This window comes from Pleurodeles waltl, chromosome 6 (genome assembly GCF_031143425.1).
Source record: "Pleurodeles waltl isolate 20211129_DDA chromosome 6, aPleWal1.hap1.20221129, whole genome shotgun sequence".
In the NCBI taxonomy this organism is placed as follows: Eukaryota; Metazoa; Chordata; class Amphibia; order Caudata; family Salamandridae; genus Pleurodeles; species Pleurodeles waltl.
Genome location: NC_090445.1, coordinates 619881392 through 619902928, shown reverse-complemented (window position 1 = coordinate 619902928; position 21537 = coordinate 619881392). Strand labels below are relative to the sequence as shown.

The following is a 21537-nucleotide window of genomic DNA, read 5'->3' as shown; positions in this document are numbered from 1 at the left end:
AAAAAGACAAAAATCCACTGAAACCAGATGCATATCGTTCAATCAGCCTGCTAAACGCAGATTATAAAATCTTAACAAAGGTTTGGGCTACCAGGATTAACTGGCAAAAACTAATACATAGGGACCAAAACAGCTTTGTAGCTGGCAGACTGATGACATATAATACAAATTTACTAGTACAGGCAGTTGAGTATTTTTCGGTCAATGCTATGCCTGTGGCCATGATGTAAGGCGCAGAGAAAGTATTTGATCTAGTGAACTTGGAGGCCTCGCTATATAGTCTGCCCAAATTCGGCTTTCCCCCACAATTTACATCAATGATAAGGCAGCTGTATTAGAGTGCCCATGCTAGAATTGTTCTCAATTCAAAGGTCAGAGGTGCAATTCAGATTAAAAGCAGCACTAGACAGGGTTGTCCTCTTTCCCCTAAACTATTTGCCTTTTTTATCGAACCTCTGGCCCACATAATACTCAGCTCGAATGAAATTATATTGCCAATAGCAGCAATGCCAAAAATTAAGCTCTTTGCTGACGACATCATTTAATTCTTAGAATCAGAGATCGATTACGTGCAAAGGGTGCTGAATATAATTAATGTGTTTACTCAAATAAGGGGCTATAAAATGAATGAAAACAAAACAGAGGTTCTCCTATTTTATGCAGGAACAGAGCATCTTCCTCCTGGTTTGCAACAGCAAGCTAATTTGTCCAAACCCATTAGGTATTTGGGAATATATGTTACAAAGAACTATGGTCATTTATTTAACCTTAACTAAGACAGGATGCTTGAAAAAGTGAAAACACGTTTGGACAGATGGATGGTTCTCCCATTGACTCTGATAGGAAGAGTCTCCTCAATCAAGATGTCTATTCTCCCGCTTTTTCTTTTTTTATTCAATAATGTGCAAATAAGAATAAATAGCTCCTATTTTCATGAATTGGATTCCATGAGACAAAGTTTTATATGGAGGAAAAAAAAACAAGGGGGATGCTCACAGTTGTCCAGCTCAATAAAAAGCAAGGGGGCACTTCCTAATTTTCAAGTTTATTATCAGGCTGCAATGTAGGACAACTGGCACAATATTTGGATAGCAGAGAAACCCTGGAAACATTCTGGTCGATAAGATGGTCATAGAATCAGCAATATGTCTCCCAGCATTTATTAAAACCACTAAACTTCCAAATAAAGCTTGATATAAGTATATTCACGATCTTAGGAAAAGAGCAGAGATTTTAGGTAAAACACATCAAATAACATCAGGTTATATTTATTTGCAGTTACAGGAGTGCAAATACTTTGGCCTACACCTTCCAAAAACGGTGATAGCTTAATGGAATAACAAAGTTTTCAAAGAGGTTGGGGATTTTGTTCTCAGGGGCAGAATCATCACTTGGGAGGATGTTGCAATAAGACTGGAGAATATGGCAATTAGACTCTTTTTGAGTTTTTTCAGATCTCCCATTTTCTTAGTACTAATATACCCATGGCAATTACCCAAGAACACCCGATAGGGAGGGATCTAATCAAAGGTAGTAGGGACAGGAAATTGGTACAGACTGTTAGTTGAGCAATCCACCTCTGAATTAATTACAAACTTCATGGATAACATTTTTAGAACCACACTGTGTAATTTCTAGCAAAGATTGGAGAATTATTTCAGAAATTAGATATAAATCTTTGAGGGCAGCTAATTATAAAAGAATGTCTTTCCTCTCCAGATGGATGGCTTATTACACCCTTGAGATGGTACATAAAATGTTTCTATCAATTTCTGATCAATGTTTTTGCTGTCATCAGGAGGGACAGGGGAATTGGCTACATATTGTTTTTTAGACTGTTCCAAATTAACTATTTTTTTGGTTGGAGATAAACAAGGTAATTAACTATAATTCTAACTTAAAGATTGAGATAGAGCCAAGCTTAGTTATGTTTGGAGTATCTCAGAAAACACATCAGCTAGCTAAATATCAATACTATTTAATTGTGATTGTTTTTGCAGTTGCTATTGCAGTTTTGGCGAACCCAAAATATTCCTACACTGCAGAACTAGTGGGATAAGATGGTAAGAACCAAGAAATATGTGGAATCCTACTCAAAACCTGTTGGGAGTATAAAAAGGTTTACAACTATATGGCAGTGCTTAGTGGAATAGTAAGCCAAATAAGGCTATGTAACCAGTAGGAATATTGGGAGTCAAAGTAAGACCGGTTCATTAACATTATGTTAACTTTATATGAAATGAATGAAATTAGGAAGTGTCTCTGTATTGTGAAGTAATAAAAGGGTTTTTCTGAGTGTTTTGTTGATTCTACAATCAAAGGAAACATAGCAAACATGTCCTATAAATACAACAGATCAACCAATACAAAGGAATTAAAGGAAGATATTGTGAAGTAACCAGGTGAAGAAAATGACTTGCTATTGCTGATTGCTACTTATGTATAGTTTTTATTTCATTTTTTGTAATAGTTGTACCTAAAATGAAAAGAAAAGAAAAAAAAAGAAAAGAAAATGAATACTACCATGTCCTTACAGTTACAAGGTCCTAAAACTATTTTCACTGTGGCAGGCCTACATGTCCAATGTAGAAAACCAGAGTACAGATCAAAGTACTAATACTACTATCTCTGAATGAAACAATCTAGAAAAAATAAACAAATATGTTTAATAGTTATTCCGAATCAAATAAAAAAAAAGAGATTTCAGGGTGTTGCTTTATTCTGATATGGTTCTGGTAATCTGCTAATTTCACGAGAGGCAATTAAAGTGATTCATACTTCAGTGGAGAAAATCGAGGAGTGTTTCTTCTCCTACTCAGAAAGTACGATTGGGGTCTCATTTTTATCAGCAGCAGGCATGCATTTTGAAATGGTCTTCCTTTTGCTTTCCAGGCTGGATTATTTTTATGGTTTTAGTTGTCTGATTTGTAGCAAGTGACATATGTTTGCAATTTAGTTTTCATTCAGCTCGTTTTGAAATGCTGTCTTAACACTCCTTGGCTGTAACGTATTTTATCACTCTGTCTTTGTTGTTTGATTCATGGTAAATGGAATTTGCATGAAACTTGTGACACTTTGGCAAGGTTGTTTTGAATTGGTGTTTTCAATTGAGTTTACATTGTTGAACTCTTTTGAAAACACACACAGTTGGCTACAGTATTAGTATTATATTGCAATGTGTAATAGTGAGGCCATCAATTTTCTTTCACAGAATCGAGAGACCCCTGCTTTGGTGGTAAGCTATTCATAACATGTGAGTTCCTACAGATCAGGTATTTATAATGTAATGTGTTAAGGGTATAGTGATGAGATCTGTTGGCACTCTTTCTTTTAGTAGTATATGTGATTTTTGTATTTTTGTAAAACAGTTGTGTTTAGGTGCTCTGTGTCCTGAGGAGAACACGTTGGCAATAAGGAGCAGCGGTGAGTGCCATTAAAGAAGGCTAGGCCTTCCGGGAGAATCTAAAGTATTGTCTTGCAATGCACAACATTCCTGATTGAGCTATCATAAAGACTTACAATTGTCATCTCTTTAAGGAAGAGCCAAAATATTTTTCTAATGAGTTAGGCTCCTAGATTTCTCTTTTTCAAATTGGTGCAGAACCTACATTTTATTTTTCAATGTGATGTGTTATTGTTTGTTTTTGAATTTGTATTACTGTCAAATGTTTTTGATGTAACTAATGTTTAAGTGGTGCCAATTTGTTATATGAGGTAATTGTTCCTTTCTGTGTTTGTTTTTCTGTGTGCAATACATGTTTTTCAATTAAAATTGTTATTTTTTAAATGCTATGAATTGATGCCAGTGAGAGGTAATTGGTTTTGCCTTCTCGCTATGAATAATCATTCTAAATTGCAGTGATGGCTCTTGTTTCTTTGGTGTACAATGTTCTAAAAGGGGCATTTTCACACAGAAATGTGATTAATAATCTGACTTTACCATTAAAGGGGGCTTCTAATTACAATTCTTTAGACATCAAATTCGAACTGTCCATCTGCTCCCAATTGGAAGTTGCAATTTATTAAATGTAATAAGGGTAACTCCATTGTAATCCTATGGGAGAGATAGGCCATGCGATCGTGAAAAACAAATTTAGGAGTTTTTCACTACCAGGATATGTAGAACATAAAAGTACATGTCCTACATTTTAAATACTCTTCACCCTGACCTCAGCGCTGTTCAGTACCTACCCTAGGGTGACTTAAATGTATTAAAAGGGAAGGTTTGGGCCTGGCAAAAGGTTTATTTTGGCAGGTCAAAATGGTAGTTTAAAGCTGCACATACATCCTGCAATGGCAGGCCTGAGACATGTTGAAGGGGCTATGTGAGTGGGTGGTATAAGCAGTTCTGCAGGTCCACTACTAGCATTTACTTTAAAGGCCTCGGACTCATTTAGTGACACTTTATTAGGGACTTAAGAGTAAATTAAATATGCCAATTGGGTGTCAGCCAATTTCACCATGTTTTAAGGAAAGAAAGCACAAGCACATAAGAACAAGCTAGCAGTGTTAAAATGTGCAGAGTCCTAACACCAGCAACAAAGAAGTCAGCAGAACATGGGAATTGAAGACAAAATGTTTGAGATAACCACATCAAGGACGCCAACCCTAACAAGTTTGTTTAGTGTAATAACTATTGTCATACAGTATGTGAGTGTCAGGAATGTACTCAGAAACTTTACAGGAGCAGAGTGACGACTGTTCTCAATGCCCCGCTAGAATCCCTCCGCTCACCAATACCTATGAACAGCAGGAGTGTCCCAAGGGGGGGAAGGAGGTGGGGAGAAAAGAAGGGACAGCATTATCTTCCTTGGTTCCTTCTCTTGTTGCTTATTATCTTTCTTCTATTAGTAGTGACTATGGGGGTCATTACAACATTGGCGGTAAAAGCCACTTACCGCCGTGCAGAAGACCGCCAACACACCGCACGGCCGCAGAAAACCGCCACAGCTATTATGACCCACATCTCGGAATCCGCCGAAATTCAGACACCCACACAAGTCCGCCACACCAAAGGTCAGTGATAAACTGGCGAAAACAAAACCTCCACCGTCACGCCAACAGAAACACGCCCATGCTATCACGACCCACGAATCCACGCAGCGGTCTTTCAACTGCGGTATTCCATTGGTGGTACACACTGCCGCGCTCAAAATACACACACATCTCCAAAACACCGCCACATTGGACAATTCCAAATACACACACCTGATACACATACAAACACCACTCCCACACACCCAACACAATATAAAACACACACCCACATCACCCACAAACCCCTATGACCAAAAATCAGAGACGAAGGCGACAGACAGAGAGCACAGCAATAGACAACCCCACCATACAGAGGCACACAACACCATCACCCACACAACATCCACGCACAAAACACCACACACCACTACACATCACCACACTCATCACCACACACACCACCCCACACATCACCTACACCACCCCATGGCACGCCAAAGACACCCCAGGAATTCGGAAGAGGAGCTCAGGGTTATGGTGGAGGAAATCTTACGGGTAGAGCCACAGCTATTTGGATCACAGGTGCAGCACATGTCTATAGCTAGGAAGATGGAGCTATGGCGAAGAATCGTGGACAGGGTCAAAGCAGTGGGACAGCACCCAAGAAATCGGGAGGACATCAGGAAGAGGTGGAACGACCTACGGGGGAAGGTGCGTTCCGTGGTCTCCAGACACAACATTGCGGTTCAGAGGACTGGCGGCGGACCCCCAACTCCTCCCCCACAACTAACAACATGGGAGGAGCAAGACTTGACCATTATGCATCCTGAGGGCCTCGGAGGAGTCGGTGGAGGAATGGACACTAGTAAGTCAAATCTTAACAATCATATCCCCCACCCTACCTGCATGCTATCACACCCCCCCACCCTCACCCCCTCCCCTATCACTCCAACTACTCACTAATGTACTAATAACACAAACCACACATCCCAACACCAAGCCCTGCATGACACAACAAAGCATGGACACCCATCACTAAAGCATGCCCACTGCACATACTCATAACACCCCCTAACCATCATCACACAAGCCCCCACACAGAAATGCTAGCACTGGGGTACACGCTCACGCACCCATTGCACACCATGACACACACAGATGCAATAATCATGCTTTTACACCCCTGCAGGACCACTACCTAACGTCACCAGACAGGAGGGTCCAGACATCTCCACCTCCCACAGAAGAGGCCCACAGTGACAACAGCAGCTCTGGCCAACTGGATCCAGATGACCAGCCCGGACCATCGTGGGCCTTGGGACAGTCGGTTCCCCTCGCACAGGCACAGCCCAACACAGACCTTCCACCCTCTGGTAACACCAGCACAGCACCCACCCAGCGGGCCCATACCTCCGTCCCTAGGACACGTCAATCAGCTGTGTGTCCACAACTACAGGGAACCCAGGATAACCCACCACCCCAACGACAACAGGGACCTGGGGGCATTGGTAGTGGGCACATGGTCCAGGGGACGGAGGCACTGGAACACAGGGGAACTGGGAGGGCTGCTGTGCGACAGGGGGAGGACAGGCCAAGGGAACCCACTCTCCACGAGGCCCTCTCCTCCATCATGGGAGCATACCACCACTCCCAGGAGACGATGGTACGGTCCTGGCCAAGTTTCAGGAGACCCAGCGCATGCAGGAGGAACAGTATTTGGGCTTCAGGGAGGAGCTCAGAAGCATCAGCTCCGCCCTGTGCACCATCGTAGGGGTGCTGAAGGACATACAGAACACCATGAGGGACACCGTGGCACTCCAAGGGGCCCCTGACACTAGCATGGACGATGAACTACCCACCACCTCCGCCAGCGCTAGTGGACAGGACGCCCCGCCACAGGACCACCACACCAGCACCCCACCCCCTGCAGACGGAGAACCACCCTGCAAGAGGTCCCTGAGATCCAGGAACAGGACAGAGCATGATGGCAAGACCCCCGACAAGAAATGAGACCACCCTCATTGTCATCCCACTGTCCCACTTTGTTACCCTGTCCAAATTCGAACTGCCCCAGCTCCACTTCCTATGCCCATATGGGCAGTGCACCTGTGAGACTAATAGACTGGACTCTGCCATGGACATTCCTCCACCATCCCCCCTCACCATTTTGCCACCCCCTCCAATAATTAGCACGTCAATAAACACCCTTGAGCCACAAAACAATCTGGAGTCAGTCTGTGATTTTTAAAAGTTGTATTATCTATGACAATGACAAAATCCTTTCGAAGATTGTAATGTAAACATACCTATGTCACACATCACAAGTCCATGAAGGATGCAAGCAGATGACACACATTGGTAACCACACCTGTGAAAGAGTAATGGAAATGTACAACTCAGTTACCAAATACTGCTTCAAATTGACAGACAGGATAGAGGTAGAAGTGTGAAAGTAAATGTACTAGTAAATAAATTGTTCTCACCCGTGTGTCACTGGAAATATTGCTGTTTGACAGAGTCCCTGTTGTCAATGTCTTCTTCCTCAGCTTCCTCCTCATCACTGTCCACAGGCTCCACAGCTGCCACAGCACTGTCATCTGGACCATCCTCCTGCAGAAAAGGCACCTGGCGTCGCAAAGCAAGATTGTGAAGCATAGAGTAGGCGATGATGATCTGGCACACCTTCCTTGGTGAGTAGAATAGGGAACCACCTGTCATATGCAGGCACCTGAACCTGGCCTTCAGGAGGTCGAAGGTGCGTTCGATCACTCTCCTAGTCCACCCATGGGCCTCATTGTAGCGTTCCTCTGCCCTGGTCCTGGGATTACTCACTGGGGTCAGTAGCCATGACAGGTTGGGGTAACCAGAGTCCCCTAATAGCCACACCCGGTGCCTCTGGAGTTGACCCATCACATAAGGGATGCTGCTATTCCGCAGGATGTAGGCGTCATGCACAGAGCCAGGGAACATAGCATTTACCTGCGAGATGTACTGGTCTGCCAAACATACCATCTGTATATTCATCGAATGATAACTCTTCCAGTTCCTGTACACCTGTTCACTCCTGCGGGGAGGACCAGAGCTACATGTGTCCAATCAATGCCACCTATGATGTTAGAGATATGTCCAATGGCATAGAAGTCACCTTTAACTGTAGCCAAATCCTCCACCTGAGGGAAAACGATGTAGCTCCTCATGTGTTTCAGCAGGGCAGACAACACTCTGGACAACACGTTGGAAAACATAGGCTGGGACATCCCTGATGCCATGGCCACTGTTGTTTCAAATGACCCACTTGCTAGTAAATGGAGCACTGATAGCACCTGCACTTGAGGGGGGATTCCTGTGGGATGGCGGATTGGTGACATCAGGTCTGGCTCCAATTGGGTACACAGTTCCTGGATTGTGGCACAGTCAAACCTGTAGGTGATGATTAAATGTCGCTCCTCCATTGTCAACAGGTCCACCAGCGCTCGGTACACCGGAGGATTCCGTCATCTCCTCACATGTCCCAGCTGAGGGTGCCTAGGAAGGACAACAGCGACCACAGAGTCAACCAATTCAGAGGTATGTACCCACAGCTACACAGAACACGACACAAAATACAAAATCGTTTCTGTGTGTGTGTCGAGAGTAGGCCTAGGTATGTGTGACGCAGTTGCAATTGAATCCATGTGGGCCCCTGAAATGTCGGATGCCTGACCTCTAAAGTGGGACAATGGGATGTGAGGTAACTGTGCTGGCGTTGTACACCATCGTGGTATGCGGTCGTAGACCGCGGTGCAATGCTGCATTGGTTAACATAGGACCCTATGGGTCTCAGGAGCCAATGACGAAGTGCGCCGGCGGTGATGATACGCATCGCCGCGGACGTCACCGCCTCGGACGTCACCGCCATTTTCTATCTGTTCAATCACTCAATACCTAATCTTCTACAGAAGAGGACCTACACTGCAAGTGCTGCTGTGACCTCGGTCTGGAAGAGGCAATGGCACGTGCGTCTGGGGAAAGGGCCCCTGCCTTCACTGCACAGGAGTTGGAGAAGCTTGTGAATGGGGTCCTTCCCCAGTACACGCTACTCTACGGTCCTCCAGACCAACAGGTGAGTACATAGGGTGCAAGTTGTATGGGCTATGCCTGGGTGGAGAGGGCTGGATGTAAGTAGGAAGGAGGCAGAGTTCAGCGAGCATGAAGGAGTGTGAATGTATGTGCCACATGGCAAGGGCAGGGATGTGGGCCACTCACTTCGACGGTGCAGTTGTTAATCACTTCTCTTCTTCCCCTGTACATGTCATGTAGGTCAGCGCCCACCAGAAGAATGATATTTGGCGTGCCATCGCCAAGGACGTCCGTACCCTGGGGGTCCACCAGAGACGGAGCACCCACTGCCATAAAAGATGGGAGGACATTCGCCGCTGGAGCAAGAAGACGGCAGAGGCTCAGCTAGGGATGGCCTCCCAACGTGGGAGGGGTGCACGTCGCACCATGACCCCCCTGATGTTCCGGATCCTGGCGGTGGCCTACCCTGATTTGGATGGGTGCATGAGGGCATCACAGAAGACACAAGGGGGTGAGTACACTCACATTCTCATGACTTTGCGTGCAGTGAAGGGGTCTTGGTGGGGGAGGAGGGCTGTGGGTTTCCCTAGGCCAGGGCGAGTTCCGTAGGCTAGACCCCTCCATAATGCAGGCCATGTGGCACTCCACCCCACCTCTGTAGAGTGCAAAGTACAGGTCTACATGCCCCTGTGTCATCTATGTGTGCAGATGTCCACCATAGCCATGCAGGCCATATCCCAGGAACTGCATCTGTAGAGCCCAAGAGCGTGGCGTAGTGCAGGGGTCTGCTGTGTCTGTATTGTCCGCCAACGGTAGCGGTAAGCCATGCACTCAACCTGTCTTCATTCTGTCCCCCCCCCCCCTTTTTGTGCTCTCCCTATTCTCTTGTGCATCAGCATCATCAGGCAGAGGTACGGGGCACCGGAGCACGAAGGTGCTGCATCCCACATGGCCATGGAGGGCAACACCACGGACTCTGACTACACCAGTGGGACGGAGGGCGAGGGGAGCACCACAGCGGTCACCGGATCAGCAAACAGCGACACGGACTCGTCCTCCGATGGAAGCTCCCTTGTGGTGGCGGCAAAATCTGTGCCCCCCACTTCTACAGGTACAGCTGCCAGCCCCCTACCAGCACTGCCCTCCCAGCAGCCCCTCAGCGTTTGCCCCGTGCCCGCTCACCCAGGAGGGTGGGCATCACCTTCGCCCCAGGCACCTCAGCCCCTGCCCCTGGCCCTGTCACCCCTGCTGCCCTCAGTGAGGAGGCCATTGACCTCCTCAGGTCACTCACTCTTGGGCAGTCTGCCATTGTGAATGCCATCCAGGGTGCAGAAAGGGAGTTGCAACACAATAATGCATTCCTGGAGGGCATTCATTCTGGTCAGGCTGACCTTCATCGAACCCTGCAATCTCTCGCCTCAGCACTGATGGCAGCCATTGTCCCTGTTTCTAGCCTCCCCCCTCCAACTTCCTCCACCCAGACCCAATCCCCTGTACCCCAGCCTATCCCAAGCACACCATCAGACCAGCCTGCACACACCCCAACACACAAGGGCAGCTCAGGCAAACATAAGCACCACACATCCCACAGGCACTCACACAAGCATCACCCACATACAGACACAGCAACATCCACTGCCTCCACTGTGTCCCCCTCCTTGTCATCTCCCTCCTCCCTCCCAGTGTCGTCTACCCTCTCACCTGCATACACTACAACTACAGCCACTAGGACTCGCACCAGAACACCCAGCACCACACCCCGCTCACCTGCACTCACGACCCCCACTACCATTTACACGTCCCCTGTGTCCTCTCCCAGTGTGTCTGTGATGCCCCCTCCCAAAGTACACAAACGCGGGCACACACACACCCAACATCCATCCACCTCACGACAGCCTCCTGAACATGCACCTGCACCCAAATCATCAAAAGTTACACCTCCTACAACCACCTCCTCTTCCTCCACTCCCAGACCCCCTCCAGCTACCCGTCCCAGTGTTTGTCAGAAACTTTTCCTGAGCAACCTTGACCTATGTCCCACCACCCCCCCTCCTATTCATAGGTCCCGTAGTAGCACCTCAGCCAAAAAAAGTCTGGTACCAGTGGTGGCTGTTAGAGGTATGTGGAGTGCACCGGGCACCAGGGCAGCCGGTGTGACACGGAGCCAAAGCACTGCCAGTCCACCCCCTGTGAAGCACCAGAAATTGGACAGTGCCCGTCGGGAGAGGGTGAAGACTCCTGCAGGCAAAGCCACTCACAAGGGTCCCGGGGGGAGTGTTGAGTCAGCTGTGACTCCTCCCAAAATTAGGGAAGAGCAGCAGCCTCCCCGTTGCCCAGGACGCCACCGCCAGCCCCATCGTCACTGGTCCAGAGACCACCGCCAGAGTCAGTGCCCAGGAGGGCAGCACAATCGTCACTGGTCCGGAGACCACCGCCAGAGTCAGTGCCCAGGAGGGCAGCAACATCGTCACTGGTCCGGAGACCACCGCCAGAGTCAGTGCCCAGGAGGGCAGCACACTCGTCACTGGTCCGGAGCCCATCGCCAGAGTCAGTGCCCAGGAGGGCAGCAAACTCGTCACTGGTCAGGAGACCACCGTCAGAGTCAGTGCCCAGGAGGGCCCTAGCAGCCCCAGCCCCGCTGGGCAATGAGGGACCGCCATGGCACACATCGCTGCACAGGTCAGAGACAGCAAACTCAAGCACCACTGAACAGGCCAAGCACCGCTGAACAGGGCAAAGACCGCCATGGCAAGCACCGCTGAACAGGCCAAGCACCGCTGAACAGGGCAAAGACCGCCATGGCAAGCACCGCTGAACAGGGCAAGCACCGCTGAACAGGCCAAGCACAGCTGAACAGGGCAAAGACCACCATGGCAAGTACCGCTGAACAGGGCAAGCACCGCTGAACAGGCCAAGCACCGCTGAACAGGGCAAAGACCGCCATGGCAAGCACCGCTGAACATGGCAAGCACCCGCCAACTCACGCATCGTAAGCCCATGTGCGGCAGGGGCAGTGACAGAACTGGGACCGTCACGGGGAGCGTGATGCACTGTGGGCACCAGTCCCCCTCCAGAACCAGTGGGGAACAGCATCCACTCCGTCTGTCCTTAACAGGATGAAGCACTCTGGGCACCAGTCCCCCTCCAGAACCAGTGGAGAACAGCATCCATTCCGTCTGTCCTTAACAGGATGAAGCACTCTGGGCACCAGTCCCCCTCCAGAACCAGTGGAGAACAGCATCCACTCTGTCTGTCCTTAACAGGATGAAACACTCTGGGCACCAGTCCCCCTCCAAAACCAATGTAGACTGTTATCCTCTTGAGAGACTGTGGCTTTGCACTCCCCAGGATTGAACAGTGGGCAAACCACCCACTGTAGAGACTTGAGAGACTGTGGCTTTGCACTCCCCAGGATAAACCAGTGGGCAATCCACCCACTGCAAAGACTTGTGAGACTGTGGCTTTGCGCTCCCCAGGATAAACCAGTGGGCAAACCACCCACTGCAAAGACTTGTGAGACTGTGGCTTTGCGCTCCCCAGGGTAAACCAGTGGGCAACCCACCCACTGCAAAGACTTGTGAGACTGTGGCTTTGCACTCCCCAGGGTAAACCAGTGGGCAACCCACCCACTGCAAAGACTTGTGAGACTGTGGCTTTGCACTCCCCAGGATAAACCAGTGGGCAACCCACCTACTGCAAAGACTTGTGAGACTGTGGCTTTGCACTCACCAGGATACATCAATGGGCATGGAGCCCCGTTGTGGATCTAGCGTGGTGCTGTCATCCGGCTGTGGTGCCCCCCATTCCCTTCCCCCTGAGGTGCCTGTTGTATTTCTATCTGATGCCCCAGCAGTGTTCTCTCCGTTTCTGGACAGGTATCGTGTGTGGGCCTCGCCCATGCATTTTGGGCCCAGTGGTCAACAGACATTGAAATGTGCATACCTGCACTACTAATCGTGATGTATATATTTGGAATGTGTATATATTTATGTATATATGTGCTTACTGTATTTTGATACATTACAATGGTTGTACTTAATTTCCTTTTGTCTTTGTATTCTTCCGGGTGGGTTGTTCCTGGGATGTTTGGTAATGCATTGGTGTGTGTGTTATAGTGTGCGAGAGTCGGGTTGGGGTGGGGGTGTTGCGTGTGTGTGTCCCTGACTTTTGCCTTCCCCTCCCCTATGTCGTAGGTGCAGTACTACCCGCTGTCTTCTGCGCCGGCGTTCCTGATGTTCGTAGAGGAGCAGGAACACAATCGCAGGGAGTATTTGGAGTTCCGGCTCCATGGTGCCCTCCTTCCTCATGGAGTGTGTTTAAGTGAGCGTTTTCCCATTGCAAAATCTGTTTCCGCCGTGTTTTTATCCATGGAGAATCCGCCCCGGAAAAGGTGGCGGATTGGCCTGTTGTAATACTTGGGGCGGTACTTTGTCTCCCGCCTGTCTGTTGGCGGTGACCGCAGTGCTGCTTGTCTGTACCGCCGTGGCGGTCGGAGTGTTAAAGTGGCTGTCTATGTTGGCAGTTTCCGCCACGGTCATAATTCCCTTTTTTGTTCCGCCGGCCTGTTTGCGGTATTACCGCCGCTTTAACACCGACCGCCAGGGTTGTAATGACCACCTATATCTTTTCAGGCATTCTTTTCCTCATTCGAGTCAATGAATAATAACTGTAGTGAGAATATAACATGCATTAAACATTTTCTTAATATCATTACTCCTCATCTCATCTAACTATTGATATATTTAATTATTCTTACATTTTTACATACCTAATAACGATAAGGCTATTGCCCTCTTCTAGTAGTTAAATGAATACAATATCTGTTGTGAGACTGTTTTAAGTTTTCTTTGTAATAAGGGATATTTTAATCCTGTGATTTGTATTCCTTCAGGTGCTGAAGAATCATTAACAATTTCTTTGCAGGATGAAGCTCACTCAACATTTCAATGTTCAGGTACCTTTGTTATATATTATCTTATATATGTTTGTGCATTGTTTGCTCTTACCTGCTTCAAGAAATAGTCCTTGTAACTCTACAATACTTCAATATCATGACCTTAGCTCTTTCTTTTGGGTTAACTGCACTAGCTCAGCGGAATGCTTTCTTTTACTCGTCAGTACTGCCACTTCTTCTCAGCCAAGTCAAGAGAGAGAAACACTACTCTCTCCACAATGGAAACTGAAGCGCGAAGGATCTGCTTTATAGTTGAAGAGGGGGAGTGAGCAGAGAGGTTTCCTCACCATCTCTTTGAAGCAACTCGATGCGGTGGCACTGTTGTTTTTAGAAGTGAAATGAAGGGGGATGGAGTGTTGATTAAACGCTTCCTCACAGACTTCACTGGAGAGACTCCAAGGAGAGACACTATTGTCTTTATTTAACCAATGTCAATCTTGTAAGTAATGCAAAGGACTAGAACAATGTTTTTACACAACGCCTCTACCTTAATTCTAACTAACATGACGGAGAGACTGATGAGAGGCCCTTACAAGGGAAATTACTCAGTGAAGTGTTTATTTTAGAATTGTAATGTGCTGAGCATTCTATTCTTGCCTCTCACTGTTTATTTTGCAAACACTAGAATGGTTTCTTAAACTATGCATTCTGCAGTCCTTTTATTCCAAATAACTCCCCAGTTATTGGATTTAATTCTTCTTTTAAATTGAAATCACTCCTTAAAAGAATTGTATTTATTCTGGTCACTCTGAGTCTTGGTGTTGTTTGGTGGATTTTGACAGTGAGTTGCAAACCCTTCGCCAGCTATTGTAGTACTCAACAACTGCACAACTTACTATCATTGTACAAAGAGAGTAACTTGCTTTTCCCCATGATCAGCAGTAACTCTTGAAGCCAGGGGTAAACTATTGGCTGCAAATGTGCCCACCCTGGATAGTACCCAGTAACTACTAGCTGTCCCAACATTCTTGAAACGTATGACGCATACTATGATATCTGGTTCACTGGGAAGCTTCCCAAGGTTTTTTAGTAAATAGTGCGGACAAACAGCAAGAATTAGCTCTTTGGTTTTTTCAAAGTGCATTATGCCAAATACAATGCTTACAAAGGAAAATAAAAAGGGAAGCAATATCTGGAGATAATATTTAGTTTAGTGTAAGGCTGATAGTTGTCAACGAAGATCCTTATTCTAGCAGTTTGTAAAAAGCATCCTTGCAGAGAGCTGATGCACTGCATAGTCCTCTATACGGCAGTCTTTGGAGATGCTGTCCAGGAGACTGAACAAACAATTTGGTTAAAGATATCCCAGGCAGGCTTCAGGTGTTCTTTTCCCAAGTAAGTGCCCCTCACAAAAGATATGCTGCATATGCTGAATTTAAGTGTACTATGTGCTCCATAACTTTGCCAGTGGATTATCTGGGGCTTGCAGATCATGTTCACTGTTGATAAGTAGTGCTCACTTGTAGAAAGTAAAGGATCTTCCTGTTCAGGCAGAGGGATATTGTTAGGCCAATTCTCTGGGACATGTGGGACTCAAGCAATTAGGGATCCTTAGGATATGAACTGCTGCTTTGCTTTCTTTTAACCAGAAGAACCAGGTTCTTCTGCAAGCCTGCCAGGTACCCTTACTTTGGGCTGTGACTTTCAGGGGTTGTTAAGGTTGAGCAATCAAACCTGATGTTTGTAGGATGTGCGAGTGAGAAGACTTAATTGGGTGACAACTCACAAACATGTAGTGTTCAAGCAGGGTTATTCTTTTAGTATGAAAGAGTAAGGCATTATTTGTTTACACCTAAGAAGATAGTGTTGCTCATCATTCTGGTAAGTTTTACAATTACTCTGTAACTTAAGGCCTTTTTAAGAGTTTGACGGATGGGATATTCCATCACAAACATAGGCGTAACCCTGTATGTTATAATGCACTTGTATTATGGCAGATACCTCCAAATGTGTGACAGATTTTCCTGTCTGCCAAACTTTAAAAAAGGCCTTTTGTCCGTGTCTCTCAGGACAAGCGTACATTTAAAGCAAGAACATGGTTTGCAAACAGACATTTACAGCAAATGCAGGGTCGGTATTATTGTGCCCGAAGTTAACACGGTCAGATTTTTTGTTGTGTAGATGCATCTCAATCATGGCTCTAGCTATGTCTCATTGGTAGGAGATGTACTGGCCGAGCTTTGACTGTGCTAGCGACAGTCTCTTCTATTTTCCGTACAGTTTGGGAATCAGCAGATACAGTTTCAATGAGTGGAATCTGGAAAGGGTACTTCAGTGATGAGGTGCAATTGGCCCTCACCCCAGCTGATGCCACTGTTGTTGGGAAACAGAAAGCTCTAAAGCATTTGGCAGAGGGCTTAGCCTCGTGTTGGTGTTCCAGCAGCCCGCAGAAGCTCTGAATTTTAAGACAAATGAAGTGCGGGGCGGACATTCACGCTGAGGGCTGCAGCCACTCACAGAGACTCACAGAGGCAACAACCACAGCAGAGGCAGGGAGGCCTTCACTCTGGAAGGATCTCTGGTGATGTGAGTGCGGAGGCTCACCTATACTCTCAAGGGGACCGCAGCCACATTAAGTTTTGCAGACATTTGGAGCAAAATGTGACCAACGCACTGATGTAAAATCTTGCTTTTGCACGGATCAGTCCTCTACCACTAAGTATTATGGTCCTTAACGTGTCCGTCTCCCCTCGTCATTGTTTGACAAACAAACAGCAGCTGACGCACTGCGGTGTTTGGTCTTCCAATGTCCTGTATAGTTTGTACTTACGTGGAATTTTTACAGCACAATATAAAGTATTGGTAGCTCGTTGATAACGAAGCTGTTATCGTCTGTTTGCGGGCCTGCTGACGGTCTTAAAGGTTCAAATTGGCTTATGCAACGCTCATTGAGTAATTGAGAATAGGCAGGGGTTTGTTCATGAACTTTTATTAGCACTTTTATAACACACCTCGCCCCTAAGTGAGCCAGCCAGAGAGACAGGAGCAGACATTTAAAATAAACAAGGCTCAGCTTTATGAAGCAATAGGGCCATTTTAGGCCCGGCTTGACAGCACAGCTATGTGTAGATGTAGGGTAAACAATTATTTAACAAGCATTGGCAAAGCCAATAGGTCTCGCCTATGTAAGAACTTTTGGCTTTGCTAATGTGATTTAGCCATGTTGTACACCAGCGTGGCTGCTGTTCAGCATGGTTAAAAGTTAGTGGTGTGGAGCGTCAAAGAATGGAACGGCGAAGACTGGAGTAGAGAGTTGAGTGGAGTTGTAGGGAGTGTTGTATATTGGATTGGCATAGTGTGGAGTTGCGTAGAGTGGAATACACTGGAGTAGCATAGACTTGAGTGACCTTGTGCAGAGTGTATTGGCATAGAGTGTTTTGCAGAGCATAGTGGCATAGAGTGCAGTGGCATTGAATTCAGTGGCATACAATGCAGCTTTGCAGAATGCAGTGGTGTCGGTTACAGTGGAGCATAGTAGAATGGAGTGGCACAGAATGGAGTGGCGCAGAGTGGAGTGGAGTAGAGCAGTGTAGAGTAGAGTGGCATGGAGTGCAGTAGCATACAATGAACTGGCGTACAGTGGGGTATAGCAGTGCAGAGTGGAGTAAGTTGAGTGATGCAGAGGGCAGTGGCGCAGGGTACGGTAGAGTGACATAGAGTGCAGTGGTATAGAGTGCAGAGTAGAGTCGAGTGGCTTAGAGTGCAGTGGCCTAGAGTGCAGTGGCGCAAAGTGGAGTAGCATAGAGTGGAATAGTACATAGTAGAGTGGTATGGAGTTCAGTGGTGCAGAGTGCAGTGTTGGAGAGTGGAGTGTCAGAGTGCAGTGGAGAAGACTGGAGTAGGTTGGCATAGAGTACAGTGATGCAGAATAGACTGTAATGGAATAGAGTGCAGTTGTTGAGAGTCCATTGGCATAGAGAGCATTGGTTAAGAGTAGCGTGATGTAGAGTGCAGTGGCGTGGAGTGGTGCAGAGTAGAGAAGAGAAATTTAGAGTGCAGTGGCATAGAGTAGATTGTTTCAGAGTAGAGTAAAGTGGAGTGGTGCAGGGTAGAGTGCAGTTGCGTAGACTGGTATTGAGTGCAATGATGTAGAGTAAAGTGGAGTAGAGTGCAGTGGCATAAAGTGCAATGGTGTAGAGTAGATTACAGTCGCATTCAGTGGATTGTCATTGAGTACATGGACATAGAATTGAGTGTTACAGAGTAAAGTGCATTGGCATAGAGTGTATTGGCATAGAGTGAAGTGGGATAGAGTGCATTGTTACAGAGTGTTGCAGAGTACAGTGGCATAGAGTTGAGTTGTGCAGAGTACATTAGTGTGACCTAGACTGTAGTCATATAGAGTGCAGTGGTGTAAAGCGCACTGGCATAGAGTAGAGTGGTACAGGGTAGCATAGAGAAACATAATGTGAAGTGGTGTACAGTGCAGTGGCATAGAGTGGAGAGGTGCAGTGTGCAGTGGTCTGGAGTGGTGTAAAGTGAAGTGGTGCAGAGTACAGTGCGTTCGTGTGGAGTGGAGCAGAGTACTGTAGAGTGGAGTATTCATGGGGTTGCCATTACATACAACACATTTTCAATTGAAATGACCATTACATTTACACATACAAACAGTTTAGTTAATAAATCTATACAGTGCACAGATGAAAATGAGTGGTCATTGCCTCACCTAGGTTGATGAGTTGAAAATAATATTAAAGTATTTATTTCCAACACACTTTAGAATAACAGAAAATGTGCTTCATTGTATTCCTAATTTTGATATAATCTGAAATTCTTACACAGTTCATTTAAGTGTTGTCATGTGCCAGAAAAAAAAATCTTTCATACCATAGAATCCAGAAATATTGTCACATAAAGCATCTCACTTTGAAGTCAGAGAAAGAAAAGTAAACAATCTCCCTTGGAAGACAGCGCCTGTCATTCACCTTAGTCTTTTAAGGTTTCTGCACTGTATGGCAAACTGCAACCTTAAAAAACACACTGAGTGGTCTTTGGCTCTACCCAGACGCGTACTTGTATTTATTGGCAGTTTTGGGTATTAAAAACAAAAATTGTGGAGCCAGATTTTGCAGGCAGCCTGGTGCTTTGATCAAGAAGGCTTGTGACTGAGATTATTTTGAATACTACCCTCAGCTCGGTGCCTGTCAGTGGAGTGTTTTTAAGTCACATTATCAAACATTATTGGAACCAATTCACAAAGGCATTCATGAGTTTTTGAAGTCGTACTTATATAGTACTACCTCACATTCTCTTAAATATCTTTGAGAATTGACCCCAAAGCATGAAAACTAAGAATATTCAATGAATACTCACATACAAATAGCACAAATAGAACATTTACTAATAGGGAGTTGAACAGTTCTTGGCCAATTCACAGAGTGATTTAGGAGCAAGTAAAGTAGTACTTCTGTGGGTAGTAATACCTTACATCCTAATTTTGTAAATTGTCCCTATTGTGTTTTTGAATGCATTTGTATGTGTTATGTTACAGTATGATGATACCTTAATTAAAATCATTGTTGATACAGTTTTGGTTTTCTTTGAATGAAGATACTAGGTGCAATTAATATAGACTAGTTAGCTGCCGAAGGTTATACCAGTTGTTTAAGGCCCTGAACCTGAGTTGTAGGCCCGAGCCACAGGCAAAGGCGTATAACGAGTGCGAGAGCCTTTAATACCAGGTATAGTGAGAGGCAGAAGGGCTATAAGGCTATTAGAATATTACACCCACTAAAGGTAGAGTGTTCTAAATTAAAAAGGGAGAAACAGAAAGACAAACATTGGAATGTTGGAGCTGGAGGCGTATACCAGCTATTAAAAGCCCAGAGCCACTCCACTGTCTCCAGTAGAGCTCTCAACATTCAATGTTCTAATTATGATGAAATTATTATCTACAGATATGTTGTTGACCAAAATTACAACTAAATCCTAATAGCTAGTGGTTTCCTTTCTTGTCTGTGCTTGTGTTATTGCGACAAATATTATAGAGGCAGGCTTTATTTTTAGGATGTAATTTTAAATATTTTGAAGTCTAGTTGTAATAAATAAATAGTTCTTGGTTAGTGCATCTTTCAACTGGATAATAAGGGCCAGATGTATCAAAAAACCAAATTGCATTTCTTAAATAGCGAATTTTAAGAAATCGCTATTTAAGAAATGCAAAATGGTATGTATGATTTTTGCGATTCGGTAATAGCGATTTCTTAAAATTCGCAAATGCTATTACCAAATCGCAAATAGAGATTCCAACTCCATTTGCACATATGGGTCTGCTGCAAATGGTTTTGCATTTCCTAAATTGCGAATTCCAGTTAGGAATTAGCAATTTAGGAAATGCAAATCCCATGCCTAAGGCCCCCTCTGCTGCACCCCAAAAATATGTTTACGGACATGTGAAGCACACACATGCCTTAGGGGCATGTGTGCGCTACATGTCAATTTTAAAAATGCATTTAAAATGCATTTTTAAAATTTGCACATGGTTACCACCAAACTTTTGTTGGTGGTAATTGCATTTCCTAAATGCCCAATTCGCATTTAGGAAATGCTTGATACATGTGCTTAAGAAATCGCAAATAAGGATTCCTTATTTGCGATTTCCTATTTAGAGAATCGCAATTTGCGATTCTCTAAATGGGGTTGCAATTTTAAGGAATCGCTATTTTAGCGATTCCTTAAAATTGCACTGCGAATGCCTTTCATACATTCTGAAAGGCATTTTTGCATTCGCAAATGGCCGAATTTTGCAATTCGCACTGTTTGCGAATGCAAAATCGCTTGATACATCTGGCCCTAAGTCCCTTAAATAGATTAGCCATTATTGTGTTACCCTTTTTGTGAAGGACTCAAATTGTGTGACTAACCTGTATTCCACAAAACACAGCCTCAGTCAACCATATCTACAACTAGATGAAGGAGGTCTACTTGTGGCCAACCTGAAAGTACCATTGTGTCTGAGAAGGTGAGAGGAAACCTCCACTTATCCCATTGCCTCATTCTGTAGGTATAAAACCTAAACTGGATTCAAATGATTGGAACCTTTGTAAGATTTGACTTACAACTAGCTTCCAAAGTCAAAATACACTCACTTGGCAAAAATATGCTTAATCATCTCAGTGTGCTTAGAAAGGTAATCCCATCCATGTGTTCAAACTACAGGGTGGATCTCAACAGGTCTGCCTAATTACTGCACTGTCAGTCATATTTGATAACTGACTACTACAACTACCAAGCCCAGGACTGAAAGACCAAATCATGCCTCATCTATCCTTATGCCTTTTAACTACCTCCTTGGAGAAGATACATTGACAAATCTGGTACTGTATACAAGGAATTGTGCGACAGAGGCCATGGGTCCTTCACGAAGCTAACATGCTCTGTATTTCTGCTAGAAGACTTAGAACCAGTAAATGCTTCACCCAGTTCCGTGCTAAATCCATCCAGCCTAGTACGGGGGACAGATCGATCCATACAACAAGAGGCCCATGGGTTGAAAAGTTTAATTATATTTGTTTTACAGGGTTTCAATCTTGTCCACAGTATCTAAG

At 45.5% G+C, this 21537-nt stretch overlaps 1 long non-coding RNA gene across 1 annotated transcript in view; it reads left to right on the top strand.

Moving 5' to 3' along the window:
- The window catches only part of LOC138302006 (uncharacterized), a 96700-nt gene that overhangs the window by 5372 nt on the left and 69791 nt on the right, over window positions 1-21537 (top strand). Inside the window, exon 2 of the long non-coding RNA XR_011205214.1 lies at window positions 13928-13990. This is a non-coding gene — a long non-coding RNA (uncharacterized lncRNA). The remainder of the gene's footprint in view (window positions 1-13927; window positions 13991-21537) is intronic.